We start from the raw sequence: 17112 nt of genomic DNA, 5'->3' as shown, positions 1-17112 counted from the left end.
AATCCCAGGCCACCATACATGAGGCCTGGCAATGGCTTTCATCGTGACAATACCGGGATGAGTGCTATGTAGATCATGTACAAATTTCTCTCTGCCTTTCTTAGGCATAACAACATAATTACCCCACAGTAAACAATCTGACTGGATCGTTCATCTTTGTGACGGTTGTAAAGTTTGGTCTCATCACCCATTTGCTTGGGTATGGCAGACTAATCACCACTAAGGACATAACATTTCACAACCAATAATATCGGGTCCTGGCTGGTCCAGCTCTTAACTTGTTGAGCCGTGACAGGGATTCCTTCACTTTCAAAAGCATCCATGACTAACAGTAGGTCTGCAGGTTGTGGCGTCTCCACCTCCGGTGTGGGCAACGGCAGACGGCTCAGTGCATCGGCACAATTCTCTGTGCCAGGTCTATGGCACCTCTGAATGCGAGATGCATTGGTATTGATACCTTTTGCTTTCCGAAAACAATGAAATGAGTGGCTTATAGAAACATAGAAACATAGAAAATAGGTGCAGGAGTAGGCCATTCGGCCCTTCTAGCCTGCACCGCCATTCAATGAGTTCATGGCTGAACATTCAACTTCAGTACCCCATTCCTGCTTTCTCGCCATACCCCTTGATCCCCCTAGCAGTAAGGACCTCATCTAACTCCTTTTTGAATATATTTAGTGATCTGTTTCCAGTTCAAACCGAAGACCAAACAGGTACTGATGCATCTTTTTAACCCCATACACATAGGCTAATGCTTTTTTTTCTTTCCGCCTTTGACAAACTTTAGAAGCAAATGCAACAGGTTGTAGTTTACACGACTAATATGCTTGTTGGAGCACGCAACCAACTCCATATGACGAAGCATCACAAGCCAATACTAGACACTTACATAGATCATAATGTACCAGCAGCTTGTTAGAGCAAGGCAGATTTGAGCTTTCTCAAAAGCTCTGTCTTGAGATGCACCCCAGTTGTCGCCTTTTCTTAGCAGCATGTGCAGTGGCTCTAATGAAGTGCTCAATCTAGATAGGAAATTACCGAAGTAGTTGAGTAGACCAAGGAACGAATGCAGTTCTGTCACATTCTGAGGCTTGAGTGCATTTTTGATGGCCTTGGTTTTCGCGTCTGTGGGCCTGATGCCGTCAGCAGCAATTTTCCCCCCCAGGAATTCAACTTCCGGTGCCATGAAGACGCACTTCGAACATTTCAGTCTGAGTCCCACTTTGTCCAGACGATGTAGAACCTCTTCCAGGTTGTTCAGATGTTCGGCGGTGTCACGACCTGTGACCAGGATGTCATCTTGGAACACAACGCTTCTAGGGACGGACTTCAGTAGACTCTCCATGTTCCTCTGAAATATGGCTGCAGCCAAGCAAATTCCGAAAGGACACCTCTTGTAGATAAACAGTCCTTTGATTGTTGATGCACGTAAGTTTCTTTGACGCCTCGACCAGCTCCTGTGTCATGTAGGCCGACGTCGGATCCAGTTTAGTGAACGACTTCCCCCCCGGCTAGCGTTGCAAACGGGTCATCAGCCTTTGGTAATGGGTATTGATCCTGTTTCGAAAATCGGTTGATCGTAACCTTGTAGTCTCCACAAATCCTGACCGTGTCATCATTCTTCAACACAGGAACAATGGGGCCGGCCCATTCGTTAAATTCAACCAGTGATATGATCCCTTCACGCTGGAGTCTCTACAGTTTGATTTCTACCTTCTCCCTCATCATGTACGAAACTGCCCGAGCTTTATGATGGACAGGTCTGGCATCCGAGTCCACCTGGATCTGCACCTTGGCTCTCGTGAATTTGCCGATGCCTGGTTCAAACAGCGTGGGGAACTTGCTCAGCACTTGAGCACATGGAGTATCATCCTCTGACGACAACGCTTTGATATCATTCCAATTCCATTTGATTTTTTTTCTAGCCCATTCCTGCCGAACAACGTTGGACCATTGCCTGGAACAATCCATTGCGATAAATCATGAATCGCACCATCATACGACACCTTGACCATTGCACTGCCAATCACCGTTATGAGTTGTTTAGTGCATGTACGCAACTTGGCATTGACTGGACTCAGTTTAGGCCTCACAGCCTTAGTGTCCCACAGCTTATCGAATGTCCTCTGGCTCATTATTGATTGACTCACACGCATGTCCAATTCCAACAGTACCGGCACACCGTTAAGTTTCTCGTTAATCGTTATCGGTTGGCTCTTTGTTAGGAACGAATAAAGTCCATACACTTCCTCCTCTGGTATCTCGGATTGCATATCCGGATCCGTGCTATACTGGTCATCATCCTCCATGTGGTGTGTCGCAGCACGCTTGCTCAGTTGCGGACACATGCGCTGGAGATGCCCCAGCCTCGAATAGCCTTTACAAGTGTACTGTTTAAACCGACACTGATGAGGCCAATAATTGCCCCCACAACATCAACACGGTGAAATCGGATTCATTCCCGTTGGCGGAATTTGGGCAGCTACAGGTTTCGCATACGCAGTCAAGTAAGCCCTGCCATAAGCAGCTCTGCCAAACGACGATACAATCTTTTTTACAGTACTTGCCGAGTTTCGATTTTTCGATGATATCTGCTTTAAGGTTTTGTCCGTCGTCATGCATACCTGAGCAATCGTGATGGCCTTGCTCAAAGCCAGCGTCTTCACCGCCAGTAGCTTACACAAGATCATCTCGTGGTTGATGCCGATTATAAGGAAGTCCCGTAACATGTCCCCCTTACGCATTTTCGAACTTACATGGTCCAGGGGAGATGTCTTGGGTCGGCAACGAATTCCAACACATCCTGGTCCTCAGAACGAACGTGCTTATAGAATCGAGATCATGAGATGATGATGCCTTCTTCTGGTTTGAGATGGTCACGTACCAGAGCACACAATTCCTCATAGTCCTTGTCCGTTGGACTTGCAGGTGAGAGAAGATTCTTTGAGTCCATAAATTTTTGGACTGCAAACCGTGAGGAAGAGCGCCCTGCGTTTTACTGCGTCAGTGGGTTCCTCCATTTTGTTGGCCACGAAGTACTGGTGCAGGCAAGTTACAAAATCTGCCCAGTCCTCTCCCTCCACGAATCTCTCCAGAATTCCAATTGTGCTCATTTTTGCATGCGAAGGTTCTTAAGTTACCTCATCGCCAAATGTTATGAATGTAATAAGTCAATAGACTGAATACTGTAAACTAACATAGGTATGAACCTGGCTCTGCTTTATTCGGGCCCAAAGTAAATACATGATCGCTTGCCTTTTATACCTGGGCCGCACATGTGCGTACAGCCCAATGACCTCCGACAATTGCGAGGAACCCCAAGCATGCATACATGACAGGAGGGATAGAGAGAGGGATAGCGAGGGGGATAGAGCGAGAGGGATAGAGAGGGGGAGATAAAGAGAGAGAGGAGGGATAGAAAGAGAGAGCGAGAGAGAGAGGAGGGATAGAAAGAGAGAGCGAGAGAGAGGAGGGATAGAAAGAGAGAGCGAGAGAGAGGAGGGATAGAGAGAGAGAGCGAGAGAGAGGAGGGATAGAGAGAGAGAGCGAGAGAGGAGGGATAGAGAGAGAGAGCGAGAGAGAGGAGGGATAGAGAGAGAGAGCGAGAGAGAGGAGGGATAGAGCGAAAGAGATGAGGGTTAGAGCGAGAGAGATGAGGGATAGAGAGAGCGAGAGAGAGGAGGGATAGAGCGATAGAGCGAAAGAGATGAGGGATAGAGCGAGAGAGAGATGAGGGATAGAGCGAGAGAGAGAGAAGGGATAGGTAGAGAGAGAGAGGAGGGATAGAAAGAGAGAGGCGGGATAGAGAGAGGGAGAGAGAAAGAGAGGAGTGATAGAGAAAAGGGGGAGAGAGGGAGAGGAGGGATACAGAGAGAGATAGAGGGATCAAGAGCGAGAGAGAGAGAAAGAGAGGAGGTGTTATGTTTTTGGTATGACCTCACAAACAGACACAGGCTTTAAAATGGCTGATAACTTCAGGAAATCTGTTGGGTAAAACAACAATGGCTACAATGCAACAGTAGTCCATATATTACACTTCTCCCTCCTTAATGAAGAAGTAATTATAACAAACAATCATCATACATAACTTGCATGGTTATACATAACAAAAGATATGGACTTATTTTGCCATATTTACAAATCAAGCTTAACCACTTGTTTTCTGTTTTGAAGAGGATGCCTTTGCTCTTGAACAGAACCTTCCAAATGTGGTGTCGAACTTAGACTCACTCTAGGCTGATCCTAAGGAAAGTTTTCTTCCAAGGGATGCCATTTAAACTCTCTACAACTTCAGACTGTTTGTCTGCCTGACTTGGACTCAGACTTAAATTCTGACTTTCTCTTGGACTTCTTTCCAGTGTATTTGATGTAGGCTATGCTACTGGTACTTTACTTATATTAAAACTATCTGATGAGATGGAAATAATTGAAACATTCCAACCTTCAACTCTTTCCACGTCTATAGGTAAAATATGATCAATGTGAACAAACCTAACCTGTCCATGATCTTGACCAAATATGTGCAAGGACCGCATATCTTCACCACTCTTCCTGGTAACCACTTTAACCATTTATGGTAATAATTCTTCACTCTCACCTTCTGATTTAAACCTTCTGATTTAATTTCACACTTCTCTCTTTTACTCTACCTCTATCATGATTCTCTTTCTGTCTTAATTGTTTCTCTTCTACGGACTCTGCCAAGTTCGGCTTTAACAACGAGAATCTGGTTCATGGCTGGTGTTCGGGAAACAACTCTGCTGGTGGTCTACCAGTAGGTTGTATGAGGAGTATTATGATACGTAATTAGAAAATTAGCCAGTTTTAAATGGGCGGACCCTTATTCTGAGACTACGTCCTCTAGTTTTAGTTTCCCCGATAAGTGGAAATATCCTCTCTGCATCCACCTTGTCAAGCCCCCTCATTATCTTATATGTTTCGATAAGATCACCTCACATTCTTCAAAACTCCAATGAGTATAAGCCCAACCTGCTCAATCTATCTTCATAAGTCAACCCCCTCATCTCTGGAATCAACCTAGTGAACCTTCTCTGAACAGCCTCCAATGCAAGTATATCCTTCCTTAAATATGGAGGCCAAAACTGTATGCAGTACTCCAGGTGTGGCCTTACCAATACCCTATACAGCTGTAGCAAGCCTTCTCTGCTTTTATGCTCTATCCCCCTTGCAATAAACATTCTATTTGCCTTCCTGATTACTTGCTGTACCTGCCCTCACTTTTTGCGTTTCATGCACAAGGACCCCCAGGTCTCTCTGTACTGCAGCACTTTGCAATTTTTCTCCATTTAAATTATACTTTGCTTTTCTAGTATTTCTGCCAAAATGGAGAATCTCACATTTTCCCACATTATACTCCATCTGCCAAATTTTTGCCCAATCACTTAGCCTGTCTATATCCCTTTGCATATTTTTTGTGTCCTCCTCACAATTTTCTTTCCCGCCCATTTTTGTATCATCAGCAAACTTGGCTACATTACGCTCAGTCCCTTCATCCAAGTCATGAATATAGATTGTAAGAGTCGGGTTAAGGTGAAGGGAGTGGGTGCAGGAAGGGAGAAATGCATGCATACAACATGATTAAGGATGAAATAGTAGCGCATTTGGAAAGAAGTGACAGGATCGGTCCATGTCAGCATGGATTTATGAAAGGGAAATCATGCTTGACGAATCTTCTGGAATTTTTTGAGGATGTAACTAGCAGAGTGGACAATGGAGAACCAGTGGATATAGTGTATTTGGACTTTCAAAACGCTTTTGACAAGGTCCCACACAAGAGATTGGTGTGCAAAATCAAAACACATGGTATTGGGGGTAATGTATTGACGTGGATAGAGAACTGGTTGGCAGACAGGAAGCAGAGAGTCGGGATAAATGGGTCCTTTTCAGAATGGCAGGCAGTGACTAGTGGAGTGCCGCTGGGCTCAGTGCTGGGACCCCAGCTCTTTACAATATACATTAACGATTTGGATAAAGGAATTGAGTGTAATATCTCCAAGTTTTCAGATGACACTAAGCTGGGTGACAGTGTGAGCTGTGAGGGGGACGCTAAGAGGCTGCAGGGTGACTTGGACAGGTTAGGTGAGTGGGCAAATGCATGGCAGATACAGTATAATGTGGATAAATGTGAGGTTATCCATTTTGGGGGCTAAAACACGAAGACAAAATATTATCTGAATGGCGGCAGATTAGGAAAAGGGGCGGTGCAACGAGACCTGGGTGTCATGGTTCATCAGTCATTGAAGGTTGGCATGCAGGTACAGCAGGCGGTGAAGAAGGCAAATGGTATGTTGGCCTTCATAGCTAGGGGATTTGAGTATAGGAGCAGGGAGGTCTTACTGCAGTTGTACAGGGCCTTAGTGAGGTCTCACCTGGAATATTGTGTTCAGTTTTGGTCTCCTAATTTGAGGAAGGATGTTCTTGCTATTGAGGGAGTGCAACGAAGGTTCACCAGATTGATTCCAGGGATGGCTGGACTGTCATGAGGAGAGACTGGATCAACTGGGCCTTTATTCACTGGAGTTTAGAAGGATGAGAGGGGATCTCATAGAAACGTATAAGATTCTGACGGGACTGGACAGGTTAGATGAGGGAAGAATGTTCCCGATGTTGGGGAAGTCCAGAACCAGGGGACATAGTCTTAGGATAAGGGGTAGGCCATTTAGGGCTGAGATGAGGAGAAACTTCTTCACCCAGAGAGTTGTTAACCTGTGGAATTCCCTGCCGCAGAGAGTTATTGTTGCCAGTTCATTGGATATATTCAAGAGGGAGTTAGATATGGCCTTTACGGCTAAGGGGATGAAGGGGTATGGAGAGAAAGCAGCAAAGGGTTATTGAGGGAATGATCAGCCATGATCTTGTTGAATGGCGATGCAGGCTCGAAGGGCTGAATGGCCTACTCCTGCACCTATTTTCTATGTTTCTATGATTAGCTGGAAAGCGCAAAGCGCTTGTGGGGTGAGGGTTAAGTGGGATATGAGAAGAAGGAGTCGGGATGAGCATACCATTGTTGTGCCCAAGAGGATCAATGACGCCGGGGGCCACGGCGCCCACTACCTGGCACCCAATAATCTGCAGCATCCTATTTTCCAGTGCAGACAGTCGTTGGGTGTGGGTTTGTCCCTCCCCTGTCCGCTCCTGCTCCCTCCTGTTGTGAGCCACCTTGGCCTGCAGGAGAAAGGAAAGTGTGTGTGAGTGGAGCAATGTGTTTGGGTGACATGCCTGCCATAGTTTGAATAGCTGTCATTGTGTGCAAGGTGTGAAATGGGACTGACTGTTGGTGGGTGAGTGCTGGGGGTGGGGTGCTTTGGGCAGTGTGTGAAGGCTGTGGTTTGTATCATTTGTTGAAGCATTCACTCACCCTGACTACCCGAGCGAGGTTGTTAAATTTCTTCCTGCACTGTGTGTGGGTCCTGGGGACCACCGTGCTGCCCGAGACATGCTGTGCTATCTCCCTACTCATGGTGCGAAAGACTTGTGGCGAGAGCCTCCTGCCACTGGCCGGGTGGAGCGCCGCCCTCTGTCTATCCACAACGAACACCAACTTGATCAATGCTTGATCGCAGAATCTGTGGGCTCGCTCCCTGGGATGGTGATCTGCCATGAGTACGGCTGCTTCAGTTCTCCGGTTCCTTCTCCTTGACCTGCTGCTGAGGCAGCTGCACAGCCAGTGATACTGAGAATGAGGTTCTGCAGCATCAGTGAACCTCCCCTTTAAGAACTGAAAAAGCCTGTGACAACCATGACTTGCGATTAGACTGCACCTGATATTGGTCCACCCTTTGAGTGTAACGCCAATGAGCTTGGCTTAAATGGGGCAAAATTGCCCCACGCCCCATTTGGGGCACACAATTCGAATTAAATGAATATTTAGGGCCCAGCGAGATGGGCCACTAAATGTCGCTAAATTGGGGTCTTCCTCTGAAAAAAATGTGCGGGGATGTATCGAAAGCAGGGCTCGAGGCTCACAACGTCCCTCCCCTTCTTTTAAAGGGGAGGGCCGCTGCGAACTCTGCATAAACTTTAGTGGCACACACTGGGCCACCAGGGAGGGTTTCGGCCGGGCCAGCCGTGGCCACTATTGTTGGGCCGAACCCTGAGTCAGTTGATGAATAAAATAAGATGGCGACCGCGGCAGCCGCTCTCCCATTTAAGGGCTGACATGCCGTCCGACGGAAGCTGTCAGTGGCACCAACTTGCAGCATCGCCGCTCCTGCGGGGCAATTTCCCGCGCGCGGAAAGCGATTGGGGGTTGGCGTGTACCCGTCGGGGCGACAGCACGGGCGGGGCAGAAACCCGTTCCTGACGCTTCCGGCCCGGGGGCAATTTAGGATGGGTCAGCCCATCCGTCTGCCCCCGGTCGGTGAGACCTATCCGCTGAATTAACGCCACTTAGAGGCGGTAATGGACCTCAAGGAGGGGGGCAATTTCGACCCCTAGGACTCCATCGTTTCTTTGAGCAGTGAGCATGATTTTTGCATGCAGCCTAAAGCATTCGCGTCTGGAGCTAATTCTCCAACTTTTCTAATTCTACCGCCCATTCCTGGGCTATAATGAATCTCTAACCCTAGGAGTCTTTCCACAGTTTGAGACGGAAAGGCTAAAATTCCTCAATTTAGTATTACAGAGATTACTAGTCCCCTCCCACTAAAGGACGTGTCCTTTCAGGATTGAAACCCTGAGCTGTCTGATATAATCTAAGCAGCTCAGACCTGATCTTTGCATTAGGTTTTAACTACAGCTCTTCAATCCGAAGGAACTTTTTAACCAAATACGTTCAGGGGGCGAAATTCCCCAGTGCTCCAATTGGTGGCGGAAACCGACTCTGGGTGGGACCTCCTGCGCCCGGTGCAATATCGAGCGCTCCACTTCCTGTTGGGACAGATTCCAGGGCACTACACGGGCGCATTCGTCAGTGCTACGCGGCTGCTGTGCATAGCGCTGACCCGTTTCAACACCCCTCCCCTTCGGTTAAAGAGCAGGGCCGCTGCACATTCTGCCGGGCCTTTGATGGCCTCCACTGGGCGACAAGGGTGGCGTGGTGCTGAGGCCGCAGGCTGGCCCCCAAACGGAGTGCTGGGCGGCACGATGGCGACGCAGATCACACCAAAGAAACCAAAGGGGCTGACCGGTGGATCAGCCGGAAAATAAAAGTGGCGGCGCATGGCGCTCACGACCATCCCTTTAACTTCTGCCCTGCGAGCGGATGTCGGCCCGGTTTGCGACCTGTGAGGCTGGCACAGACACCCCTCACGGCTGCCTCGCAGGGCGTCGGCCAATTTCCCCCACGGGGCGGAAAGGGGTCGTCACGCGACACTAAGGGGTCGGCACGTCGATTATATCATTGCCGGTTGCGCGACAGCCGAGGGTTTCACCGGCAGGGTGAAGCGCTACCGTGATATCGTCTCCAATAACCTCCCCCTCCCCCCCCCCCAGCAAAAAACGTTTTGCGCTCCAGTAAAAACTGTCTTTGCTCACTCAGTCTGTAATGAAATTTCCCATCGGATGACTATATCTCTTTCCTCTCTGATGTGTTTATCACCAATGATTAAAGTTATTCCTTTACACAGTGTTTCCAATCATCTCTCCGGTGAGTTTCTCAAATTTGGATGGATTGGTGAGCACACGTGTTTTCAAGCCTCCTCCCTGTGGCTCTCTCATACATATGCACATTTGGTGCCACTTAGCTGTATTGTGTCCACCCTTCATGTCTCTGGGTTGTTATGGTTTTCATTGTGAAGTCAAGTGACATAAGAGCTCAGTTGTGATGCGGCTTCTGGGTCATGTGCCCATATAGGTCCTGCCAGCTGATTGTTGCAGTATAGGCTGTGGGGGGCCTGAAGACTCAGACTGGGGGTACAAGACTGACAACAGCAGCACTTGGCAACCATGTTGGATTGTGCAGGCTTTCAAAGTGCTTGGGCCAAAATATGTAGAAATGGGATTGTAGGATAGACATTTCTAATAAAATGCCCCAAAATAGAGTTGGTCATGTAACTCACCAAATTTAAATATGTTTAAATTAAAGACGTGACTCCACGTGACCTTTCAACAGTTAAAATGTAATAGCGTAATTTCCTGCCCCATGTAATATGGGCCTTTACTCCAGTAGATAGTCTCAGTTAATATCGAATGGCACAGATGCTATTTTCATTTGACTGTAAAGTATGAATTTATAACTCCGGAGTTGTGTGTTTGTGCGCACATCTCAGTCTGTACAAGTCATACCCACTGTTTCTAACTGTGTACTGACAGGATGCACACACTGGAGGGATCGAAACTGCTTTGTGATGTCATGAAAAAGATGTGGTGACATCAGAGCAACTTCTCGTGACATCAGAGCAACGTCTTGTGACAGCAGAAAGAATGTCCTGTTTCTATTGTGTAAAATAGAGTCTCCAGTTGTGGAACTCGGAAATATAGAGGGGAACACGCCCAGCCCATTCCCCCTCCTTTCCCCTCTACGTATGCCCATTATTAGAGGAACAGTCTGCACAGATCCCATTAATGGAGCTCTCTGCCCCAGTGTACTCCCACTGTCCCTCTTGTTGTCCTTCACACTTTGGGTTTTTTTCCTCCGGTTCCTTCTCCTCCCTCGAGCCCTTCACCTTGTTCCACCTCTCGTGCCTCATCTTTAAAATGTCTATCCTGAGTTTCTTCCCAAGATATCCTCCCTCCCTCCTTCCTTCTTTCCCCAGCCTGAACCCTGAGTAACTCATCATGAGTAACTCCTCATCCTCAGCGATTTTAATCCCCATCTCAGGTCAACTTATCACCTCTCCTCTGAGTTCACTGTCTTCCTGTCTTCCCATAATCTCTCCCACCATATTAACCCTCCAACCCATATTCACAGCCACTCCCTCGATCTTGCCATCTCCTGTCGTTCCTGTACTCCATGGTCTTGATCAGTCACAAGGTTATCTCTGACCACTTCCTTTTGTCCCTCACCATCCCTATCCCCCTTCCAAACCCATTTTCTTCTGTGAGTTCCACCCCCACTCCATAGAATGAACTATTTATCCCCCAAGTAATTTCCTGCATTCTCTAGCCATTTACCCTCACTTTACCACAATATTTCTACAGCTACCAATCTACTCAATCACACCCTCACCTAAACATTTGGTGCTCTTGTCCTGAGTAAAACACTTACACTCACCTAGCACCAGGTTCAATTTTCCCCTAGTGTGAACCCCAGCTTTGCTCCCTTAAGTCCAAGGGATGCAGACTTGGGTCTATCTCTGGCAAAACTGTTCACTACTCCAGCAGCATTCTGGAGGCCAAGAATAACACCTGGCATCTCTTCTCCATGACCAACTGCCTTAAACTATCTCCGCTGCCCCCTTCACCCTCAATTCCAACATCAAGTGCAAGGAGCTCATAGACTTCTTTGTCACTAAGATTAAGAACATCTGTTCAGCTGCCTCTGCCGCTTCCCTCCCATCGCCTAGCCTATCAGGCCAAACTTCTCCCAAAGTTCCCTCCCCACCCCGTCCTAGCCCTGAACTTACATCTTTCTCTATTTTCTCACCTATCTTCCCTCAAGCCTTCTCAGAGTTCAACTTGTTGATGAGACCCACTTCCTGCACTCTCTATCTTATCTCTCTCTCTCCACCAAACTGCTGGCCACCCAATATCCCTTTCTGGCCCTCATGTTAGCTGATATTGTTAATGGTTCCCCTGTCGTCAGGCGTTGCCCCCCTCCCCTTCAAATCTGCTGGCATCAACCCATTCCTCAAGAAAAAACACTCTTGCCCTCTCTGTCCTTGCAAACTACTGCCCTATCTACAACCTCCCTTTCCTCTCCAAAGTCATAGAGCTAGATTTTACACTTTTGTGCAGATCGCCCAAAAAGGGGCATTATTTCCGGCGTGGTTGATAAAATGGGTTTTCAGATCATCGGCTTCTCGCCGGCAGGTGGTGTTGGGCAAGTTGAGGTAAGACGGCTTGTCCCTGTACTTCCAGGGGTGTAACGCCTGGTCCTCCTCATCAGTCTGGCACATCTTACATTGGGCACATAATGCTGTGGAACGTACCTTCGGCCATCTCGAGTCTGCAGCATGTAATTGGTCAACAAGAGAGGGTGAGAAAGGACAGGCTCCATTGCAATAGCTCTGTTTTCCTTCGATTCATCACAAAGAATGAAAGACCCGACGAAGATACCTATTAAATTCCAATCGTTCACAGTATGATAAAGATGTTTGTACAGATGTTTGCATCACCTCCAAAGTACATCCCCCGAGATTGAAGCAGAGCAGCCTTTTAAATGATGCGACATGTGATGTCGAACATGGCGTCCATAACGCTGTGATTAGTTCCAGTTAGTTCCACTTTTTACGGGCGGTTTTTGGGCGAACGATAGTGTGGCCGATATGTGTGCGAGGTGGTGAAAGTGACGCTGGGCGATCTCCTGGCCATTAGTTTTGGCAAATGTGATCTTTACGACAAAAAAAAGTGGGCAGTTGGTATTATTGAATCTCGGCGTTAATTCCGTGCGGAAAGTAATGCCGGGCGATATTATGGGCGTTGAATTCGCCCATTCTGCTGATTCCGGCCAAAACAAGTGGGCGGGCGGTATTTTTTTTTTCTGGCATTACGCACATGGGGAAAGTAACGCTCAGCAATAAGTTTCCGAAAAATGCCCAGTAGTTTCCATTTTGTGGCTAAATGGGCAATATCTGGGCGTTATACGTCATTTCAGCGGTAAAATGGACTTTAAGTGGGTGTTAAGCATGCAAAAAAAAAAAGTGGAAAATCTAGCCCATTGAACTTGTTGGGGCCAAAATTCACCGCCGCCGGAAACGGGGCGCACCTACCATGTTTGGTGTGTTTTCACCGCCACGGTGGATGCGGTGGCCGCATGCGCAAAATTCAGCTCTTTATCTTTTTTTTTCAAGGGGGCCTGAAGTCAGTCATAACGGGGGCGGAAGTGGGGGCGGTGAGCAGAAGATTGGTCATCAGAGGGGCGGACGTGGGGGCGGACTGTCCACCGCTGTCACATCAGCGTAGTGCTGATGACGTCATAATGCTGGCACATCACCACGTCTCTCCAGTTCACTTAAAGGGGAGGGCCGCTGCGAGCTCTGCGATTTTAGTTACTTCCACTGGGCCACCAGGGAGGGTTTCAGCCAGGCCAGCAGCCTTGCACCCAAGAGGGGGTGACAGGCTGCCTGTTGGTGACCCGGCCGAACCCGGGGGCATAATTGTCAGGCCGGCCTGCCTATTGGAAGACAAAAAGAATAAGATGGCCACGGCAGTGCGCCCTCCCCTTTAATGGCGGCCGCACCACCATTTTGCACACACTGCAAACACAGCACACTGACAGAAAAAACTGTCGGGGGAACTGCGCGGCGACCGCAAGATTTTGTGAGGCAAATTTTGCTTCGGGGTGAGAGATCTGCGGTGCGTGCTTTGAAGACACACTTAGGAGGGTTTGGCAGCAGCAGGGTGGAAGTGGGGCCTGCCGGAAAAACCACCAAGGGGAATTTCGCGAGAGGCGGCCATTCGACAAAAAATCGGCGGCCATTTAATGCCGCCGCTTTCAGGTGGTAATGGGCCTTATCGGGGAATTTCAGCCCTTACCAAATCTGTGCAACTCTCTGTTTGAACCTCTCCAATCAGGTTTCTGCCACTGCCACAGCACTGAAATGTGCCTAATCAAAGTCACAAATGACATTCTATGTGACTGTGACCAAGGTGAACTATCCCTCCTCAACCTGTCTACAACTGTGACACAGTTGACCACACCATCATCCTCCAACCCCTCTCTGTGATGTGTGTATCGTCCTGGTACCTTAAATGTAATGTAAGCACAATGCTACACCACAGAAGGCGCTGTGGTGGGAAACCTGGAAGTACCTGCAACAGGCACTCTAAAAGGCTGACCACCACACCTGAGAGGCACTCTGGAGCTGAACAATAAAGGACGAAGGTCACAGCAGTTAGATTTACACCAGACCGTGTGGAGTCAGTGATTTGTGTGCTACATACACCGTGGTCCAGCAGAGTAGGAATGCACTCATCTGGTTCCATTCTTATCTATCCAATCATAGCCAGACAATCTCCTTCAATGGCTTATCTTCTTGCCTGATACCTGTGGAGCCCCCAAGATCTATCCTTGGTCTCCTCATATTTCTCATCTCATCTACATCTGGACAACATCATCCGAAAACATGTCATATTCCACGTGTACACTGACACCTGGCTCCACCTCACCACAACCTCTCTCGATCCCTCCACGGCCTCCAACCTTCTCCCTGGCAACAGTCTGAGGCTGAACCAGACTGTTTGCAACCTTGGCGTCATATTTGACCCTAAGCTGAGCTTCCAACTCCATATCCTCTCCATCACTAAGACCGCATACTTTCACCTCCGTAACATCTCTAGTCTCCGCCCCTAAGATCATGTCAAGGTATTACTGCGTAGAGATCTGACCTGGGTCAGTTTGGAATCAGAGGAAGGGTTTAAACTAAATAGTGGGGGGGAGGGTTCAGGTAAGGGGAAATTTATAAAGTCAAAGCAAGGAGAAGGCAATAGAGCAGGGTAGCGGTGCGGGAAATGGTAACCAGAGTGGAACAGGAAGGGACAGAATGTATAAACATAAAGGTGTATCAGAAAGTGGGGTCAAAGCAGGGAAAAATGGTAAAAAGAAAAAATTAAAAGCCCTTTATCTGAATTCACGCAGCATTCATAACAAGATAAATGAGTTGACGGCACAAATAGAAATAAATGGGTATGATCTGATAGCCATTACAGAGACGTGGTTGCAGGGTGACCAAGGCTGGGAACTGAATATTCAGGGGTATTTGACAATTCAGAAGGATAGACAGAAATGGAAAGAAGGCGGGGAAGCTCTGTTAATAAAGGATGAGATCAGGGCAGTAGTGAAAAATCTAGCACCAAGCTTATGGTCTACAGGGCTGTACTGATACCCGCCCTCCTATATGGCTCAGAGACATGGACCATATACAGTAGACACCTCAAATCGCTGGAGAAATACTACTAATGCTGTCTTCGCAAGAGCCTGCGAATCCCCTGGGAGGGTAGACGCACCAACGTCTGTATTCTTGATCAGGCCAACATCCCCAGCATCGAAGCACTGACCACACTCGACCAGCTCCATTGGGCGGACCACATCGTCCACATGCCCGACACAAGACTCGCAAAGCAAGCACTCTACTCGTAACTCCTACACGGCAAGTGATCCCCAGGTGGGCAGAGGAAATGTTTCAAGGACAACCTCAAATCCTCCTTCATAAAGTGAAACATCCTCAACGACATCTGGGAATCCCTGGCCAAAGACCGCCCTAAGTGGAGGAAGAGCATGCGGGAGGGCGTTGAGCTCCTCGAGTCTCGTTGCTGAGAGCATGCAGAAAACAAGTGCAGGCAACGGAAGGAGCGTGCGGCAAACCAGACTCCCCACCCACCCTTTCCTTCAACCACTGTCTGTCCCACCTGTGATAGAGACTGTAATTCCCGTATTGGACTGTACAGTCACCTGAGAACTCACTTTTAGAATGGAAGCAAGTTTTCCTCGATTACGAGGGACTGTCTATGATAATGAGTGAAAAATGATATTGGCTCAGAAGATCAAGATGTCGAATCAGTTTGGGTGGAGATAAGAAATAATAAGGGGAAGTGACGGGTGGGCATAGCCTACAGGCCCCCAAACAGTAGCTACACTGTTGAACAGAGTATAAATCAAGAAATAATGGAGGCTTATAAGAAAAGTACGGCAATAATCATCGGCGATTTTAATCTTCATATTGATTGGACAAATCAAATTTGCTAAGGTAGCCTTGAGGTAGAGTTCATAGAGTGTATCCGGGATGGTTTCTGTTACGTTCATAATAAAGTAATGTAACTGAGTACTGCAGACGTGAGTAAGTGTGACCTTAGTTCCTTTATTCTAACTCCATGTGTTGGTACAGCATCGGAGACCTGCTGATATACAGTGCTCCCAAGGATGCTAGGATCCCTTGGGACTCCAACAGGTATGCCCTCTGGTGGTGGTATAATACTGGTTACATAGGGTTGCATACATAACATCACTTTCTCCCAAAGTCAATAGTATACTTATTTACAGGGTGAGACGATCTGGGGCCTTTCGCTTCATAGTCGATCATCTCAGTACAAATGAATGTATAGGTGAGTTGGTTGGTTCTTCGCTGGACTGCTGTGCAGCTGTGTAGCTGGCCTTGTTGGGCTGCTGGGGATGGTGAGTTTAGCTTCGTGGTCAACCGTGATGTCGGTTGCCACTTGTGTGTGTGTTGGAGGGTCGAAGTTGGTGGTGTCCTCTTTGGGCTGCTCGTGGCTGTCAGTGAATCACAGTTTGGTTTGGTCCAAATGTTTTCTACAAGTTAGTCCATTTGCGAGATTGACCTTGTAAAGTCCTGTCCCCTCAGTACAGATTCACACGAGGCATGTAGTGAAGTCAAGGTCACTCTGGACCTGCACCTTTATTTCACAGCTCTGGAATGCTGCACTTGCCTGAGACCTGTCCTTATATATCTGTCTCTTGCAAGTGCAACCCTGGTGGTAAGGTATGCTGGTGGTTACAGGTCATATCTTATTACAGTCATGTATAGCATGTTAGGATACAGTTATATATAATAATGTAAGATACATGACAGACCTGAAACACCCTACTCCCTTCTTTGGCTATGACAGTGCCAGCAAGCCATTTGGGACCATGTCCATAGTTGAGTACAAATACAGGGTCATTGACTTCAAGAGCATTGAGGAGGTGCGTGAAGAGGAAGTCGGGACTTCGGCGAGAGGCCTATAAAAGGCACAGCAGGGAGTCCAGGGCCCAGTGTCGAGGAGGTGCATGGAGAGGCTTGTGCAGCTACAGAGAGAAGGCAAAAAAGTAGTAAGAAATAGAAAGGTGACGTCACAACCAAGTGGGTAAGTGATTGGCTGTTGATTGGTGAGTAGTTTTTCTTTTTTCTCTTCTATAACAGTGAGTAAACTTTAGCATTGTTGTTGCCAATTTAAGTGTATCTAAGGGTTAAGTCTTGGCAGGAGAGCTCGGACATGTGTTATGCTCCTGCTGTACTATGTGGGAAATCAGGGACGCCTCCGGTGTCCCTGACGACT

Source organism: Pristiophorus japonicus, chromosome 15 (assembly GCF_044704955.1).
Source record: "Pristiophorus japonicus isolate sPriJap1 chromosome 15, sPriJap1.hap1, whole genome shotgun sequence".
Taxonomy (NCBI): domain Eukaryota; kingdom Metazoa; phylum Chordata; class Chondrichthyes; family Pristiophoridae; genus Pristiophorus; species Pristiophorus japonicus.
This window is presented reverse-complemented; position numbering follows the sequence as displayed.